We start from the raw sequence: 19,932 nt of genomic DNA, 5'->3' as shown, positions 1-19,932 counted from the left end.
CCCTCCCTATCGCATCACAAGACGAAGAAGGATGGAAATAAATACCGGCCAACACCAGGCTGCCAGCGAACCGAGCACTGTGCGTGTGAATGTAGCAAAAGCAACAACAAAAACATCCTTCTAATTCAATCCCTTCAATCCAAGGGAAACAACCACGGCCGGCCGAGCTGTGCTGTGTGTGTATGCAGTAAAAGCAACAAAAAAAACATTCCTTCAATTCAATTCGCCGGCAAACAACCACGGCTAAGCTGTGCGTGTGTATGTAGCAAAAGCAACAAGAATATATTCCTTCAATTCACCGGCAAACAAGCACCGGCCAAGCTGCCCGGCTTTAGCAGCTGTGTATATGTAGCGTGTGTATGTAATAGCCGGCAGTAAGCAAAGCACAGTTCTCATTCAATGGGTTTCCCGTTTCCTCCACTCCCGTTCCCTTTCCCGTTTCCATCGCAAGACAAATGAATACCTTGAAAGGAGGCCAAACGCCGGGAAGCCACTGTCGTGCGTTTCTTTTGTGATTGATCGGTGGCAGAATGCCTATGACAAATATCCCTCTTCCTGCATGAAGCTCAAATAGTACACTGGTTAAGATGTCGGTCTGGCAAGACCATATGGTTGGTGATTTGAGTTCGATTCTCCCTACGGGCGCTGTGGTTTATATTTTTAATTTCTTGTTTCTGGGATGAATTATCCAATAGGAACGAAATCCCATAAAATGTTTTTCTTGTTTTGCTTGAATGTAGTGGTCATGCATCATTTTAGTTGGGAGCCGAGTCCTTATGCCAGTTACGGTTTTTCAAACATATCATCTTCGGCACAGTGCACATTTCAGCGCATTATCGGCACAGAGATGTGCTAAATAGGCATTGGATTTTTGCAACCTCTTCTATGGGTGTATCTATGCGACTTTTGGTTACTTGGGATGTTAGCAATTTTTGTTATTTTTTCGATTCTGTGAATTCTCCAAGTTTTTTTTAAAATGTTTTCCAGGAACCATGACGGTTGATGAATGATGTTTGCATTATTGAGATATGATCTGGTAAAATTAGTAGCCAAAAATCCAATGTTTTCACCAAATTATGAGCATCTTTTCTACTGTCAGTCAAGATTTTAGGTAAAATGCGTATGAAATAGTATCTTAGAATAAATGCGCCTGGTCAAATCTGATGGTCGATCATGATGGAATTGATGAAAAATAGGTCTGAAAAATTATTTTCAAATACTTGCATCGTGAATTCATCAACATGGCGTCATTTTGTGCCCTTCGATTTTGCAACCAACATGGCGTTAGCCAATTCAATGCTTAATAGCTTTTTTATGGTCAGATAAATGGCTAATTAGTTTTAAAATGGTTAAACTATGACCATCTTAAAAGCTAAAATTTGATGTTTCTCTCGCAAGCCAACCAACTACACGCATAGGATGAGTTCCTCATATCTGAATTAGTAATCATTAGTACAGTAAATGAGGACAGACTTTTTGAACGAAAAGGGATTGGTTGTGAATGACCCATGGAATAAATCTTGAATAGAAGTTAAACTTCGTTTTCTGACGCCATCTTAAAATTCAAGATGGCAGCTTCCGCTGAACATTAAAATGTTGTAAATGTCTTAAAATCGCATGAAACCCCAACAATATTGGTATTGGGTGAAATTTTGCTATCAAACGCCATCTTAAAATTCAATATGGCGGCATTCACTCATCTTTAAATGCTGTAAATGACAAAAAAGTCGCATTAAACCAACACTATATGGGTATTGGGTGAAAGGACTAAATAAGAAGAATTTTTTTCCTTTTCCTTTCCAAGATGACGACTTCCGCTGAACTATGAAATGCTGTTAACCACTGGAAATCGAATGGAACCCCCACAATATGGGTATTTAGAGAAAAAGCTTTACTAGTAGAAGTTGAATTTTGATATTCGTCGACATCATGAAATCCAAGATGGCACTGACTTCTACTGAACTTTACTTACAGCATTTTTGATATACAGCATAATCACTGAAAATCGCATGAAAGCCCCACAATATGGGTATTGGATGCAAGGGATAAACGAGCAGAAGTCAAATTTCTCTATCTATTATGGCATGAAAAATAGTCATGCAATACCTTGCAAGGCACCTAGCAGTGATGTCAATTGTATTCATAGTTTATCAATACCAAAAGAAAAATGTATCTCTATTATAAAGCTGATAACTTTTTTGTGTAGTAGGATACGAATTTACGGTCTTGGACAAAGCTGTTCAGCGGCAAATATACTTTGAAGATTTTATAAATTGGCACAAAAACTATAAGCAGGCTCGGTTCCACAGAAGAAACGAAAAAGATGTTTATTTTTCAGTACAAAATATTCAATTTTCCCATACAAACCTAAAAGTTCAAATTTACTCATGTAAACGTTACTTGAAAATTCTGCAAAAATCATGGATTGGTTTCAAATCAAAACGAAGCTTTTTAAACCCCAGGGTTTGAGAAATTCAAAAAGGACCCAAAATCGACTCAGTCTATAGTGACACTGAACTGGGATTTGAGGTAGGTTTCTGGATATTCACCAATGAATTACCGCATCTAACACCTGAGCTAGGCTCTTTTCACAAAGTAAAATAAGAAACGTTTCAACAACAGTTATATTTTGAAGAAAATCTTTGTGTTCCACCGTCTGTTTTGTATAGGCATTAGGCAGCGGATGATATTTGATTTACATGCTCGCTACGAGTAAAAATAAAAATAAAAAAAAGTCAAATACAGCGAAACAGAATTTTCTTACCGGGTCCTTATCCATGATGATGGCGATGTTTACTATTACGCTTATGTGTATGTGTATCTATAGTAGTTGTACCATCTTCATCTTCGGTATTAGGGTTATTAATAAAAAAAATCTCATTATTCATTAAACTTGAAATGCTCAAAATCTTTTTTCAACTTCTACTGCAATGCTTACCGGTCCATACGTAATTGTAAACATCTTTATCTGTGTTGCCGTTTAGAGTCACAACCATATTACCCCGGGCCTCTTTTCCATTATTTTCGAACCCTGGAACTGAATCTACGGTGTCCATAAAACTGTTTAAAGTTTCCCGACAACCGAAAAAACAAGGTTTGGCCGACACGCTCGATTCCTTGGTTGAAAAGCCACAGAGAGCAGCGACACAAAACATCAATAAACTCTTCATGCTGAGAATAAACTGATGGCAACTCGTTAGCGGAATGATGATTTTTGTGGCTATCGAACCGATGTTTTGATTGAAACATGTGTTACAGAAGGTTTCCATTAAATTCCAGGTTTTATACTTGAGGGGTTTTAATCGCTTTCACGCACGATATTCAGTATTACGTGTCAAATTAAAAATAATTTTATCAACAAATGAGAAACCTCTCTCATAAAGTTAGACGATGCCGTTTCTACGATACACCCTTTTCAATGTTTAAAGAATCCAAGATTGATTGATTTTTAACAAACAGTGTCGTATTTTTGATCATTTTTACAATTTAACTATAAAAATTACTGTACAAATCAACGTTACTATTTCTTTCAGTAGACTTTTTTTTGTAAAGTTTTTGAAACAATTAAACATTGGACATCGAGCAACCACCTCAAAAAATGCACATATTGTGAAATTTTATGTTCCATTAAAGTTGAAAAGAGATGAACCTTTTTACGAAATTCGACTTGAAATTCAATTTGAACATCCTGTAAGGCAGTTTTCCTGATTGAGTCCTTTTGATCCGAAATAAATCAAAAAAGAAAAATACACTTAATACAATGAAATAACTAAGAATATTTATCTTAAATAAGAACAATTAGAATTGGAAGGTTATACAACCCACACATATAACTTTATTATTTTTTTACAAGTTCTTGCGTGTGCAAACTACTACAACAATAAGGATTCTCATTCATTGCTCTTTGAATAAGTTCAGGTTCTATGAATAGTCCAAACGGCAACCGTTTGATACGGCATAAACCAAAGTTGGTGAAGAACCATGTCGCATTTCTCGCTTCCTTGGCAACAAATTGTCCACAGCTAACCTTTGATTTCAAAATCATATAGCCTAAAGTTCATCCGAAGGAACCTTCCTACCGATTGATTTTTGAAGAACCATCTTTTTTGTTAACCTCAACAAACAAAGCAACAACAAATGATTTGCTAACTTTTAAGCTACTGTTGGTCGCAAAATTATTTTTTCCCCCGAAATATTAACAATTATTTCCGTGTGGGCTTTAAACTGGTCCAAAGAGAGCCAACACTAAAAAAAAAACGTCTTCACAGAACGCTACGTGAAAAAGTTCATAGTTTTTCGCCACCTTCTTCGCCGCAGAAAGCCAGTTTGCCTTGAACTGCTGCTCGTCCTTAGCAGTTTTTTGGTCTTATTTAGGTTCCGCTTGACAATAGCCCAGTATTTCTCAATTGGGCGGAGCTCTGGCGTGTTGGGAGGGTTCTTGTCCTTGAGAACCACCTGCACGTTGTTGGCGGCGTACCACTTCATGGCCTTTTTACCGTAATGGCAAGATGCCAAATCCGGCCAAAACAGTACGGAACAACCGTGTTTTTTCAAAAAAGACAGCAGACGTTTATTCAAACACTCTTTCACGTAAATTTCTTGGTTGACAGTCCCGGAAGCTATGAAAATGCTGCTTTTCAAGCCACAGGTACAGATGGCTTGCCAAACCAGATATTTTTTCACGAACTTTGACAGTTTCATGTGCTTGAAAATATCTGCTACCTTTCCCCTTCCTTTTGCCGTATAAAACTCCTGTCCCGGCAGCTGCTTGTAGTCGGCTTTGACGTAGGATTCGTCGTCCATTACCACGCAGTCAAACTTCGTCAGCATCGTCGCTCACAGCCTCCGGTATCGCGCTTTGGCCTTCGTATTTTGTGTATCATCGCGATTTGGAGTCACTTCCTTCTTGTAAGTCGATAGTCCGGCTCATTTTTGGCTCGATGCACGGTTGTAGACGATACACCCAGCTTATTTGCGGCATCTCGAAGAGAGAGGTTAGGGTTTCGCTTGAAACTACCGGCAACTCTCTTTGTCGTCTCAGCGGCTTCCAGTTTTCGATTTCCTCCGATTCAGACTTCCTGGCTGTCGACAAACGTTCCCCAAACACTTTAAATACATTTGTAACTGTTGATTTGGCAACTTTTAGCGATTTTGCCAGCTTTGCGTGCGAGTAGCTCGGATTTTCGCGATGCGCGAGCAAAATTTTGATATGCTGTTCTTCTTCCTTGGACGGCATTTTGACAACTGAAGAGTGAATTCCAAAATCAAAATAGGAATAATATTCTACACACCACACACACCTCCAAAAAAAGGGGTATTCAGGTTTTTTGAATGCAAAATTGAAAGAAATACGTCAAGTCGATATTGACCAAATTTTTACCGTTTCACCCTTTAATTTTGAAGAAGAAATGGGTTTCTGTATAAAAGAAGCTGTTATCAGATGTTGATTAAAATCTTTTGAGTAGAGTTGAGCCAATATGTTAAGATTTTACAAATATGGTATTTAAATCGAATAGCGTAAATATAAAAAAAAGATTACAAATGGTTTAAAAGATTTTTTCTTCAGAAATTTTTATAAGAATCAGTCAGCTTGGTAATTTTTGCAGCGATTTTTCTGTGATGCAATTTGATGTGGACACGCTTTATCATGATCAACCCCATCCCACTTCTCTATTGGACCTTTTCTCAAAAATAATTTATGAAAGTATAAACTTACGTTTTATTTTGAAATAATGTTGTTGCTCCGCTTCCAGTTATGTAGAATGACTTAAGACAGAGAATGATATTTGATTAACAAGCTAGTCAATAAAGAACCTGTTAAAAAAGTTTTCTTATGTAGCGAACTATGAAGTTGGAGAAATGTTCTTACCTAGTCCTTCTTCATATTAATGGCGATGCCTATGGTATGAAGGTTCTATAATATTGTGATAAAAAGTTTGAAAAAATAATAACAATTACAGTACAAACTATTTTCAATTACAACTGCAATGCTTACCCATGTCCGCGTAGTTGTAAACATTTGAATGTTGGTTGTTTTGAACCACAGTTACAGTCCTAGCATTTTGATCATCCTGCAATCCTGGAACTGAGTCTACGATGTCAGTAGAACTGTCCGAAGTTTCTCGACAACCGAAAAAACAAGGTTTGGCCGACACGCTCGATTTCATGATTGAAAACCAACACAGAACGGTGCCGACACAAATCATCAATACACTCTTCATGGTCGGTACGAACTAGTTGCATCTCATCAACTTGATGATGGTTTTGTAGCTAACGAATCGATGTTTTGATTATAACATATGTCAGAAATGGATTTTCCCTACTTAATTTGAAGAGATTGCAAAATTCCAATGCCTATTTAGCAAATCTCTGTGCCGAAAATGCGCTGAAAAGTGTTCTGCACTGAAGATGATATGATTGGAAAAGCTCTTCTGGCATGAAGACTCGAGCTCCCAAGCAGAAAGATACATTAGACAGAGTTGATTTTGAGTCATTTTTTAATTTCTCAAACCCTGGGGTCTAAAAAACATCGTTTTGGTTTAAAACTCATTCATGATTTGTTGCAGAATTTTAAAGTAACGTTTCCAAGAGTAAATTTGAACTGTTAGGTTTGTATGAGAAAATTGATTATTTTGTACTGAAAAATCAACATTATTTCTGTTTCTTCTGTGGAACTCAGCCTGCTCATAGTTTTTGTGCCAATTTAAAAACTCTCTAAAGGAAATTTTTCGATGAAAAAATTTGTTGAAGACCGTAACTTCTTATCTTATTAGACAAAAAAGTTATTAGCTGTTCAGCAGGGTTATGTCTTTTGGCATTGATAAAAAATAAATTCAATTGACATCACTGCTGGGTGCCCAGCGAAGCATTGCCTGACTACGTTTCATGCAATACTTTGCGAAGCACAAGCAGTGGTGTCAATTGAATTTATTGATGATCAATGCCAAAAGACATATCCCTGTTAAACAGCTAATAACTTTTTTGTCTAATAAGATACGAATTTACGGTCTTCAACAAAGTTGTTCAACGAAAAATTTAGAGAATATATAAATTCGCGCGAAAACTTTGAGCAGGCTCTGCTCTTCAGAACAAACAAAAATGATGTTTATTTTTCAGTACACAATATTCAATTTTCCCCTACAAGCCTGAATGTTCAAATTTACTTATGTAAACGTTACTTAAAAAAATTGCAAAAAAAACATGGATGAGTTTTGAACCAAAACGAAGTTTTTCAGACCCCAGGGTTTGAGAAATTCAGAAATGTCCCCAAATTGACTCAGTCTAATGATGCATGACTACTACATTTAAGCGAAAACAGAAAGATATTTGATGGGATTTCCATCCTATTGAATATCGAATCCAAAAAATTAGTAAAAATCGAACTCACTGCAATTTTTCATAACGGCTTACCAGTCCGATATCTTACCCAATGTATCATCTGAGCAAACGAAAATTTATTGATATACTAGCTGACCTGGTGTGCTTTGCTACACCTTTCAAAATCAAATGATTTTTTCAAAAGTTATTTAAATTTTTATTGTTTTATTAGCATTATGTTAAATCAAATTATCACATCATTCAAAAGCAATCGCTATAAAATGAGAGCTGCAGCTGGAGTTTCGAATTGCAACACAAAGATAACTTAAACTAATATTCTTAAACTTGCTCTATAAATTTGTGTTAAAGATCTGATAATTTTAATCGGTCTGGAAGGTCTCAAATAAATTGTACGCAATCAATCTAACTTATAAAATTTGGTTGTTTTTGCTTGATATGTTCTGAAATTATGCTAAAAAACTGATAAGAGAGCCCCCTTCATACAGAGAAAAACATATTACGTAACCAAGTACCTTTCCATGCCATATTTGTTTCTATTTTTTGGCTTCGTTCGCATAAATTGAGAACTTATGCTAACAAAATTGTTTTTGGCTCACCTCCCTCCTTCTATGTACCTACTCACTTAAAAGGAGGATGATGTGTCAGATAATCATAGAATCATACCAAAGTTATTTTCTATGTTCAGTTTTGTCAATTTATCGAATTTTGTAAAAAAAAAAGGTTAAATGTAAGCCTCCTCTTCCCTTCCTATATTTCCAATTCTATCATCCTGCAAGAACGGAATTGTTTCACATAGAAAAAGTATTTTTCGTACTTAAATACTTTTTGATGAAAAATTTGGTTTAATTTGCTCGATTAATTTTCGAGTTATGCAAAAAAATAGTATGGAAGCCCTCCTTTCCCCCTTTATATCTTTCCACTGAAAAAAGGTGGGGCTTCAATTTATAATCGAAACATTTCTCGTATCCAAATAACCTCACATGCCAAATATGGTTCAATTTGCTCGATCAACACTCCTGTTATACTGAAAATTGTAAGGGAGACCTCTCCTCCCCCTTTTCATCCACCTTTTTGAAGGATTAAGGGATACCAAATATTCAAAGAAGCATTTCTCGTACCCAAATATCGTTCCTTGCCAAATTTGGTTCCATTTGCTGTTGTAGTTCTTGAGTTATGCAATAAAAATGGTATGGAACTTCCCTACCTCTTTCCTTTCTCCCCGCTCGAAGAAGGAAGGGGTCTCAAACAATCATTAGAACATGTCACGTTCCCAAATATCCGCCCATGCGCAATTTGATTTCATTTGCTTGATTAGTATTTGAGTTATTTAAAAATTAATAAGAGGGCCCTCCCCCTTTATATCTCCCGACTGAAAAGAGGGAGGGGTTTCAAATTATCATAGAAATATTTGTCGTATCCAAATACCTTCCCATGGCAAATTTGGTTCCATTTGCTTTATAAGTTTTTGAGTTATGTAAAAAAATATTAAAGAGGCCCCTCCCCCTTTCAACTGCAAAAACGGAGGGGTCTCAAATAATCATTGAAATATTTTTAGTATCAAAATACCTTCCCATGCCAAATTTGAATCCAATATCTTGAATAGTTTTCGAGTTACATGAAAAATTGTAAGGTAGCCCCCCTCCCCCCTTTCTATCATCCCACTGAGAGGAGGGAGGGGTACCTTATATTCATTGAAATATTCTCCATTCCCAAATACCACCCCATGCCAAATGTGATACCATTTGCGTGATTGGTTCTCGCGTTATGCAAAAAATTGTCTTTTGTTTGGGAGGCCCCTCCCCCCCCCTTCCTGTTAGGGGGAGGGGTTCCAAACTATAATAGAAACCTTCCCCGGCCTCCAATACCCTCACCTGCCAAGTTTCACGTAAATCGATTCATTAGTTTCGGAGTCTATAGGGAACAGACAGAAAGACAGACAGACAGACAGACAGACAGACAGACAGAAATTCATTTTTATATATATAGATGTAGTCCTTCTACCACTACTGATTAACAAAAAACGCACTGCACTCATTAGCCGTCTGCCGTTTGGCTGGTGTTTTTTTATCCTCTTTAGTCTTTAATGGGAAATGGATGAAAATAGGAGAAGAATGGAGTGGGAATGTTAAAGTGGAAACTGTTTTCCATTGCAACGCAAATAACACACGCGATATTACAGGACACGACACATAACGTTTAAAATAACGGAAAAATGAATTAAATTTACTTTTCCTTTAGTCGACCACTTTCGGGCTCGATGTTGCCCATTTATAGAACGATTTCGGACTGGCTAGATCAAGGAACTCACTAATACATTTCCGTACTATCCAACAGTATCCGTCGAAGGGTGGTCAAGTTTTGAAAATTCGGTTTTAACAAGTTGAAAAGCAGTGGAGCGTCTTACAAAATGCAACGACAGATTCAATAAGGATCTCGTTGATTGCACTTTGAAAAAGTTCAGGTGCCGTGACTAGGCCGAAAGGGAGGCTTTGAAACGATACCAATCATAGTAAGTGGTGACCGTTGTAACAGCTCTCGAATTTAAGGTAAGCTTAATTTGGAGGAAAGCGTTCCAAATTTTAAGTTTGCTGCGTCCTTAATCGACAACAACGAATCCTAGAGAACAACATCTCACTTAAAAAAGTTCATCCGAAGAATCCTTTCTGCAGTTTGATTTTAGAGAAGCCATTTCTCCTGTTAACTTCATCCAATAGAGGTGACAGTATTCGCGAATTTGCAAATTTTTTTTTCAGGGTTTTTACCTTAAACTACTATTTGTGAACAAAAACAGATAATTCCGTTCCAAAATATTGAACAAGTTCTGCCTTACGTGTTGGTATTTTACTGGTCCTCGGAGGCTATTGTGAATAGTATCCTCATATTCTCACTACGTCTGTCTTTGAATGCAGGAATTAACCTACTCAATCTCTATATCTTGTATCAATATTCAGAGAGCAGTTATAAAGAACGTTATCGGATGATCATCATACACTTACACAACTTAAAGGTAATCAAGTATCTATAACTTGTGTTTCAGCTTGTTTTTTTCGTGATTCTATTACATTAGAGCAGAAAAACAGTACTCGCGACGCCAAAAAAAGCTCAAGTTGAAGGAATTTTATTCAGAAAAGTTCACCCAAATTAAAGATTTTTGGCGTTTCATTGCGTTATCGCGTGCACTGTGTTTCTGGCCTGGTTTATTTATTCTTTAGTCAGATCGTGCATAAAAGGTGTCCACGATGAAATTGCCACGCTATGAAATTGCTCTAACTTTTTAACCGTCGAGTAGAATTAAATGAAAATTTGGGTGGATTTAGTTCATAGTGCATTGTTTACATCCTGCAAGTTTTGAAGTTCTATGATCAAAACTCGCGGAAATGGAGTCGAAAGAACAGCTCGTGCGTTATAAAATCTTGAGCATTCATCACGAGAACAAGGATCTCGTACATCGTTCCATTGCTAAATCGTTGGGAATTACGAATTTCACGGTGTCCCGAGTGATTAAGCGGTTTGAGGAACGATTGACCACACCAAAAATCATAACCTCGTAGTTGGAGCCTTCAACCGAAACCCGATTGCCTTCGTTCGGGATGTTGCTAAGAAGCTGCGCCTAAGCCGAAGTTTTGTCCAGAAGGTCAAAACTAAGGCTGGGCTTCGAACGTTCAAGGTACAAAAGGCCTTTAATCTCGACGAAAAGCAGAACGAGTCCGCCAAAACCCGTGCCAGAAAGTTGTACCTCAACATGCTGACGAAAGTTGAATGCAGCATCATGGACGACGAAACATATGTGGAGGCTGACTTCAAACAGATCTCCGGCAACCTTTTTTTCACGGCCTAGGATAAGTTCAGCGTTCCGGAGCATGTCCGTACTCAGAAGATGTCCAAATTTGCGAAGAAATTCCTGGTTTGGCAAGCCATCTGCACGTGCGTGAAGCGGAGTGCACCTTTCGTGACCCAGGACACGATGATCGAACAGGTGTGCATGAAAGAGTACCTCCATAAGCGGCTGTTTTCTCTCCTGAAGGCCCACAATCTTCTGGCCGGATTTGGCCTCATGCCACTACTCCAAGGACGTGCTGAAGTGGTATGCGGACAATAAGGTTATGAAGATCATGAAGGAGCACCCTTTTAAACGACCTAAGTAAGGGAAGACATTCGAAGAACTGAAGAAAGTATGGATATACAAGTAAAATGGTAATATGAAGGATAATTGTTATTTTTCAATTCCTGAAAATTTGATGACAATCGGATGAAAACTCGAATTTTGCGAATCAATTTTTTGTGGCAATTTCATCGTGGATACCCTTAAATTAATGGAGATCAATGGTACTATGCTTGGAACAATCGGCACTTAAGAAACACGGCACAAGGGTAAAAGATTTTCCTATTTTGTTTGAAAAAACACAATTAAAGATTCCAATAAAAATTCCCTCTAAATTTCATTTTATATTTTTGTATTTTGACTCGAAGTAAGAATTCAATATTTAACCGTTAAACACAAGCCCCGAGTTAGAATGTATCTTATGAACCTGTATTTTTCTAGGCAATTGAAAGCAATTTGCCCCATGGCCCGGATATCGTGGCAAGAGATCGAGGATTCACATCCTTATTATTGGTGGTATCTGCAAATGGGCTGCTAGTGATATTGAAATTTTGCGTTTCCCGGGAGCCACAACAGCAACAGCACGGTTTGGCCGATACGCTTGACTCCATGGTTGAAATCCAACTTAAAGTGACTAAAATAATCAACACACTCTTCATGATTGCGTTGAACTATTGAAGTTCGAATGATAGACTGTTTGTTTTGAGCTGCAGAAATCAATGTTTTCGTTGAACCATATGTCGAGAAAATGGTTTATCAATATTATAGATTTATTATCATAAATTGTCCGATCTCTGGCTACGAATAGTATGGAAATTAATATCGAGAAAACTTAGAATTAGAATTCAGAGCTCTTCTGAAACATATAGGGGAGATTTAAGGGGAATTTAAGCCCACAAAGTGAAGTGAGCAGCCCTCTTTTTTACGGCCTACGCGTTTTCTTAAACAAATTTTCATAAGAAGGAATAGTTTTGTAGTTCGTAGTATTAATTTTTCAGCAAAAAAAAAACAATCTTCTTTTACACTTACACACTCCCTTACGATATGGTGGAAGCTGCGAAAGAGCATCCACTGTGCGGTCAAAAAGCGACAGGGAAAAAGGTGATGCGATTCTAGTCTAAGCCTCAGAGGGGACTTACGTACTTTTTCAGATACGCATCGATGATAAGTTTACTAAACGAGATAAAACGGGAGAAAGATTTGCGGTATTTGTTCTACTAAGATGATCCTTAGGTTGACACAATAATCCTTCAAGTTGCTAGTGGAAGAAGTTTCAGATAGAGAGGCTTGTTTACATGCCATGTAGAATGAGGCAAGCATCCGGATCAAAACCTTGACTAGATTAGTTTTTACAGAGTTGGCAACACTAAAATTCTTTGTTCAAAATCGGTACAGATCTGATCTTGATTCCGGTTGATAAGGGGTTCATTTTCGGGACTCATGGGTGGGAGCGGTTAAAACTCATTCTGTCATACGAACATTTCCAGGTCCTTTAGCTGAGAAAGGCTTAAGGCCCGAAGATTGCAGTGAAGACCCTGAAGCTTCAGTATACGATTAGCGGGAAACGGAGGTACAACATAACAGGTTCCGGAAGACCACTTTCTTTCTTCTTCTCGTTCACGAAGCTCCAGAATGCGGTTGGATTTTTCCTTCAAATTACGTTGTTTGTTAATCAAGTATCTCGAATAGAGTGCTCTATTGTATCGTCGATACTCATTACTTGCTTTTGTGAAAGCATTTTTCGATTCAGGACTGCGATGGTTCGAATAAAATCTCAAAGCTGATGCGCGCATACGTTTAAGTAATCTCAGATGGTGGTTAGACCAGAGGGGCTTGGGGCGTGGGCGACGCACGGGAACTGTGTCGCGAAAGAGTTCGTTAATTGTCGTCGTGAACCAAAAAACTGCTGAGTCAATATTCTCCGCATTTTGTAAAAAATCCCAGTTGGTTGTTTCTAGAAGATCATTTAAAGAAACAAAATCTGCCTTTTTAAAATTCAGCGGGAGCGTTTCCATCGGCTCGTAAAAGCTTACAGGGGAATGAAATGAAATTCTTCCGGAGATGGCGGGGTGGTGTTTGTCTTCGGGTACTAAGGATTCTGCGGCCCTCCATATTTGATGATTTTCAAAAGCAGTGCGATTAGTTAGAATTAGATCAAGGATGCGATCATTGTGATTTTTGATCATGTTAACTTGCAGAAAATCGAGCAACGAAATGCTATCAAGCAATAATGCGCTGGCATTAGAAAGCGAAGATTTCGATGGGTCAGAAAACATAAATCCTTCAGGATGTGCCGACCAGACTAGATTAAACTGGTTATAATCACCAAAAATAATGTGAGCATCATGTTCGTCCATTGAGTTCACCACAGATGTCAGAGTGTCGAAATGCAATCTCATTGACGATTCTAAATTTGCTATATCTGGGGATAAGTAAACAGCACCTACCCAAATATTCTGCTGCTTGCCGTCGATTTTCACCCACAGCTGTTCGAGTTCGGTGGAGCGAGAAACGACGCATTGAGATGTCAGCCTATTTGACACAGCTATCAAAACCCCGCCACCGAGTTTTTTCCCGGTAGATATTGGGTCTCTGTCGTTGCGATAAACTGAGTATTCGTGTCCGAAGAGTTGTTGGGAAGTGATGTCGTCACATAACCAGGTTTCGGTTAGAACGATGACGTCAAATTCATCGTCTCCGAGAGCTATCCAGAACTCCTCGATCTTGGTGCGGAGTCCCCGTACATTCTGATAGTATAAGCTTACCGAACCAGATTGGTTACAGCCAATTGCTGTCAGTGCGGATCCCGGCAAGGATGGGGTGACCGGAGCTGGAGCGTTCGGAGCGTCAACTGTTGGAGAGTGAGTGCTGGGTCGTCTGGGCGAGCTCGCACTCGACACTCGCGGCTGCAAATGATGATCATTTAGGGAGGGTGCGGAATCTGAGGCTTCGACTGCACATATACTTATTCTCACATTACCTGGGAGACCAGGGGACTCAACTGGTTCTGATGGTTGCTACGAAGAATAGTCCGTTTTCTGCTTCGTCCACTTCAGTCGTTTCTGGTAGGTTGGACAGGAAGCACTCCATGCGGCGTGATCGATGGGCAAATTATTTCGTGTATCAAGATTGTGGGTGTTAGAAAGTACGCAATTAATGCACCTAAGAAACGTTGACTGGCAGTCGGAGACGTCATGCCCTTCACTGCACTTGGGGCAACACTTCGGCTTTCTGCATGCGGATGAGATATGGCCGTATTCCGAGCATTGGAAACAGCGTCGAACATTCACAAGCTCAGTGACGTTACACCGGTCCCAACCAAGGTTGACTTTTTTATATTTCAGGAGCGTTTCGAAATTAAGAACATCTGGCTCAAGTACAGCAAACATTTGGTGTGTGTTATACTTAGTATACTGGGCATATTTTATAACATTAATCGCTGAAGGAATGGGGATGTTGTTTTGCCGGATCAGAAGTTTGGTAAATTCGGCTTCGGTTATGTCGTTAGAAATACCAGAAACTTTTATTCGCGGCTTCAGTGGGGCTTGAATGACAGATTCATAGTTGTCAGCTTATTTCTGGGTGATGGCTTCACGTAGTCTTTGTGCCGATACTTCAGATGCACAACGAACGGCAACATCACCGCTTGGAAGCACTTTTGTGTCCTTAACTTGCAGGTCTACGGGGTTCAGGTTTTTTCTGAGGTCGGTTTTTGTGAGATCTGCATCCTGAGGCTTTTTTGACCTTACAATAACTGTTAGCTCGATCCGTGCGAGTTGCTTCGATTTAAATGGCTTGGTTCTTGGAGTAGGAAGGACATTGGAGGAGACAACGCTCGACACAGGAGTTGTGGGGCGTTTCTGTTTTGTGGAGGGCACTGATAATAAGCGCTGTCTTCCAGAGCGCAAAATACCAGCCTTGGTTACATTTTGATCGGTCGCAGTGTTTGGGTTTAACGGGGTGTGCATTGTGGTAGGCGGATTTACGTGACCTCGAACAGCTTCGGCGAATGTGCGGTGAGGCGATTTCCGTGCATCATTGGGCTTGGTTTGGAATTTGTTGAGGATGGTGGATTCAAGTAGTGCAAATTGGCGGTTCATGTCGGAGCTGATCTGGGTGGTGATTTCCGTTATCAGAGATTGTTTTAGTGTGCTGGAACCATGGCTGAAAGATTCACAGCAATCCGTGCAAAAGAATTTGATAGAGCTATTCTCACTGAGTGCAAGTAGACCGGCAGATGTGAGGCCAGAGCAGTTGTGATGCACAAATCTACCGCAGCCCCCAAAACAAGCGATGCATTCTTTTTCATATGCCTTTTTTTTACACGAATAACAAGCAATCGGGGACGCCATCGCTCGTCATTGCTTTCGAGGCTCACAAGCCTCTGATGGTGGTTGAGCTCAGAATTCAGCGATTAAAAAAAGTATCTGACAGTGGATGTTCGGAGCTATTTTCATAAGTTGCCGATAGTTTTCACATTAATCGTCACTTTCGTACAATAACTTGCGCTAACGACGTAGGAATACTGCGAGGAATTATAAAAATAATATCCGACGAAAATTAACTTGCTTTTAATAGGCAGTGATGCCAGTTCCATCATTTAATATTAGAACACAAACAATTGCGTGTAGTTCAGTCATTTATTAACGAATTCATAATTTGTTTTTCATACAAATGTAGCATTTTCTTTACTCTTTCATAAAAAAAAATTAAAAAAATTATTCATTGCAGTTTCGAAGAAATTCTCGTACTTTTCCCGTAATACGGCACATTAGGCGGCGCACACCCTTTTCGTCCACCGTTTTGGCGATTTGATTCCACCAGTTCTTCATTTGAGTCATGTTACTAACAAGTTTTCCCTTTGCCTTAAGCCTCCGCTTCATGATTGCCCAGTATTTCTCTATCGGCCGTAACTGGGGGCAGTTTGGGGGGTTGAGGTCCTTCGGTATTACGCTGACCCCGTTCGTTGCGTACCATTCCATAACCGTTTTGCTGTAACGGCAGCTTGCGAGGTCCGGCCAAAACATTACTGGACGGTCGTGGGCACGAATAAACGGCAGAATCCGTTTCTGTAGGCACTCTTTTTTGTAGACTTCTGATGTCATTGTTTTGTCAGTGAGAAAGACTTTGGTTTTCTGTCCGCAACTGCATATCCCCTGCCAAATCATGTACTTGCGGGCGAATTTATCCGCAAACACGAACTTAAATTTTGCAGGTACATCCCCCCGAGCCGTGGCCAAATAAAAATTTTGACCTGGGATTTGCCCAAAGTCCGCCTTCACGTAGGTCTCATCGTCCATCAGAATACATCCGTCGAACTTGGTCAGCACTTGGTCGTACAGCTTTCGAGCACGGATTCTGGCCACATTGTTCTGCTTCAGCGTCCGATTTGGCTGTTTGCTGACTCGGAATGACCATATTCCTTCCCGGAGACGAATTCGTCGCACCGTACTGTGAGCGGCCTGGAACTTATTGGCCAAATCGCGGTCTGAAAGATTGGGATTCCTCTTGACGGCCTTGATGACTTTGCCACGCAGTTTCCGGTCGACAGTTCCACTCCGACGCTTCGAATGCGGCTTCCGAGCCGTCGTCAATGTTTCCTTGTACTGCTTGATAACACGCCATACGGTATTTCTGGGCATTTTAAGCTGTTTAGCTAGCTTCGATGCCGACAACAATGGATTTCCAAGAAAACTGTGCACAATTTGATCTCTCCGTTCGGCTTCCATGGCGGTTGTTTACAAAATGCTATCGTTTGGTGTTATGACATAAATACATGGTGAAAGGTAATGAATTTCCCAACACGTGGGTGAAAAAAGTTTCCAAATCCGTCCACTAGGAGCGCCACAATGAGCAAAAGAATTTGTTCCAATATTAAATGAAGCAGACTTTATCTGAGCTGTCCGAGGATATTTTTGTAATTTTGTTATCAAGTGTTTTTTTTTAAATGAACCTTTAACGTACCTTGACGAACTGCTTTGATTGCATAGTTCCAGGCCTTGAAACGGCAGAAATACATATTTCGTGAGCTGTCCAAAATACGTGTATGTATTTTTTTATTTATTTTGCCTTGTACTTTGGAGATACCTGAAGATCAGAAGTACAAAAAAACGGTATGGTGGGGGTTGTCAAGAAACGGAGGCGACATCTACCATAGTGAATATCATCAAGATGAGCCCTGAGAGAATTCCTCGTCGTAGTATCACTAAACTGGCGATAGATTTTAATGTACCGGATCAAAATCGCCATCGGATCTTGAAAGATGATCTTTATACCAAGCCTTACAAGATCCTTAGGGTTCAAAACCTTCCGGTTGAAGGGAAGCCAGAGCGGGTTAAAAAGAGCGAAGGCGCAGCTTAAGCGGGCTGTGCATGACGCATTTGGAGAATATCGTGTTTTCTACCGATGAACTCGTCACTACAGAACGAGTCGTAAAAAAAACAGAACTACAGATTTTGGTTCCCAGAAAGATCACAAACCTATGCATCCGTATTAAAGGGCACCAGGCTACAGAAGCCTGCATTGTTGAAGGTCTTGTCTGCATCGGAATCACCTGTACTTCCCTGGTAGATATCAATGGAATACGCTGCCCCGAAGAGGTGAAGATCAATCAATTAACGTATTTGGAATAGTTCTACGACATGATTTCAAACTGCGGACACGCACCCATTTTGGTTTAAGCTTTTGGTTTTTTTGAAAGGACTTCACATTGACTCACGAAGGGAAGAAAACCCAAAATTTGTGTGAAAATTTCCTTTTGAGGAATAATTTCGAGCTCGGAAGGACCGGCAGCCAGTTAACGCTGATGGTGGTTACCAAGAAAGACATCGAAACCCGGATCAGAAAGGTAAAATTTCTATTTGCGAGTTTCCGGGACATGTGGCGCTAACGTCAGATCTCTCTACGAATGAAAATCCATATCTTCAACTCAAACGTCAAATCCGTATTGCTGTACGGGTGTGAAATTTGGTGCACATATTCGGTGACGACGCGAAAACTGCCAGTTTTTGTGGCAACTGGATCTCAAATGAGGAACTACATCGCCGGTGTCATCAAAAGGCACTAGAAATCGAGATTCGGGAACGTAAGTGGAGATGGATTAGGCACACGCTGCGAAAAGATGAAAACGAGATTTGCAGAGATGCGCTTGAATGAAATCCAGAAGGACATCTAAGGAGAGGCAGACCCATAAAAACGCGTAGTGCCAAAGGCTGGCCGCCAAAATCCGAACTGTCGACGATAATCTTGACTGGGACCAAGTGAAGACTCTGACTACGGATCATCAACAGTGGAGGTCTTTAACCACGGACTTATGCGCCAGAGATTCGACGCGGGACCATTAATTAAGTAAATAAGTCGGAGTGGCCGGTGAGTTCGCCAGACCAGAACCCTGTGGACTTGGCTATACTATCCATTGAAGTCCGAAGACTGCTTTACATAACATGACGGTTTGTAAGTTCTGAAGCGCCATTTAGCTGAATTCTGGGATAAAATACCACAAACACAACCTGCGGGGTAGGGCTTGAGATATAGCTCAGTTGGCAAGTCTGTTGTCTCCTGAGCCGATGTCCGCAAGTTCGAGCCCAAGAGTAAACATCGAACACAGTTGTACCGGATAAGTTTTTCAATAACGATCCGCCAACTGCAACGTTGATAAAAGTCGCGAATGCCATAAAGATGGTAAAACGACTATGATCGAAACAAAAAAAAACAACCTGCGGGCTTTTCAGAATATGTGTCTTGCGCTTCTGCAGCCAGTGGTTAAGCTCAAGGACAAATTAGGAATCGCTCTGTTTGATTTGAAAACTATGAATTGTTTGGAAGTAAATCATACCAATTTTAAAAGAAAAAGTTTTTAAAATGAAGAACCACCGTAAATAAAAAAAATTGGATCAAATTACTTGTTTGTTCAAATGTAGCACTCCAATTTCCGAACCCAGTACATTCTACCAGAGGCATACATTGAACATGATGTTGGCTGATTTTGGAGTCGAAGTCTTCCTACTGGAGATTGATTTCACGGCAGGCATCGTCCAGCTACGAGCTTTAGAGGCTATGCGATGCAAGCAATAGTCGGATCCTACGCTTCCAAATCCAAGCACGTGGGTCACAAGAAGATTGACTTTATTGGGGCAGCTTGGATTGGAACGACTTTACTGAACCTACGTTGGGACCCTTAAGGTTCCAAGACGAATCGAGAGAAAATGCCGTTTTAACGAAAATCAGAACTCTATGTTAGAACTTTCAGCTAAATTTTAAAGGTCAAAAGACAGTTCACTCAATTTATTTTTTTCCGTTGCTGTATTGTAGATTTTTCATCCATCAATGTTGATATTACCATCTACTTTGGAGTAGATGTTATGTTGAGAGAATGTAAATGTTCGGGTATTCACGTCCGGTTCATCAGATCCAGGAACTGGGTTGATGCTGGTAGAAGTCGTTCCGGTGGAACTAGAACGGCAACGTTTGGCTGATACTGTGATTTCCAACAT

General features: G+C 39.8%; 1 protein-coding gene and 2 long non-coding RNA genes across 5 annotated transcripts in view; all 3 read right to left on the bottom strand.

Annotated features, from left to right (window-relative positions):
* The window catches only part of LOC129757038 (pikachurin), an 865,561-nt gene that overhangs the window by 262,708 nt on the left and 582,921 nt on the right, over positions 1-19,932 (bottom strand). The gene's annotated exons all lie outside the window — the stretch shown is intronic.
* LOC129757044 (uncharacterized) lies at positions 2,362-3,204 on the bottom strand. The gene is made up of 3 exons (XR_008739594.1): positions 2,939-3,204; positions 2,765-2,845; positions 2,362-2,706 (listed from the first exon to the last, which is right to left on the bottom strand). It is a non-coding gene; the product is annotated as an uncharacterized LOC129757044 (long non-coding RNA).
* Positions 5,706-6,223, bottom strand: LOC129757045 (uncharacterized). Of its 2 annotated transcripts, none has more exons than XR_008739595.1 (3): positions 5,996-6,223; positions 5,870-5,914; positions 5,706-5,814 (listed from the first exon to the last, which is right to left on the bottom strand). It is a non-coding gene; the product is annotated as an uncharacterized LOC129757045 (long non-coding RNA). The 2 variants fall into 2 exon arrangements; XR_008739596.1 differs by having other exon boundaries at positions 5,717-5,798.

Source organism: Uranotaenia lowii, chromosome 3, assembly GCF_029784155.1.
Source record: "Uranotaenia lowii strain MFRU-FL chromosome 3, ASM2978415v1, whole genome shotgun sequence".
Classification (NCBI taxonomy): domain Eukaryota; kingdom Metazoa; phylum Arthropoda; class Insecta; order Diptera; family Culicidae; genus Uranotaenia; species Uranotaenia lowii.
The sequence above is the reverse complement of the archived record's forward strand: the minus strand, read 5'-3'. Positions and strand labels throughout refer to the sequence as shown.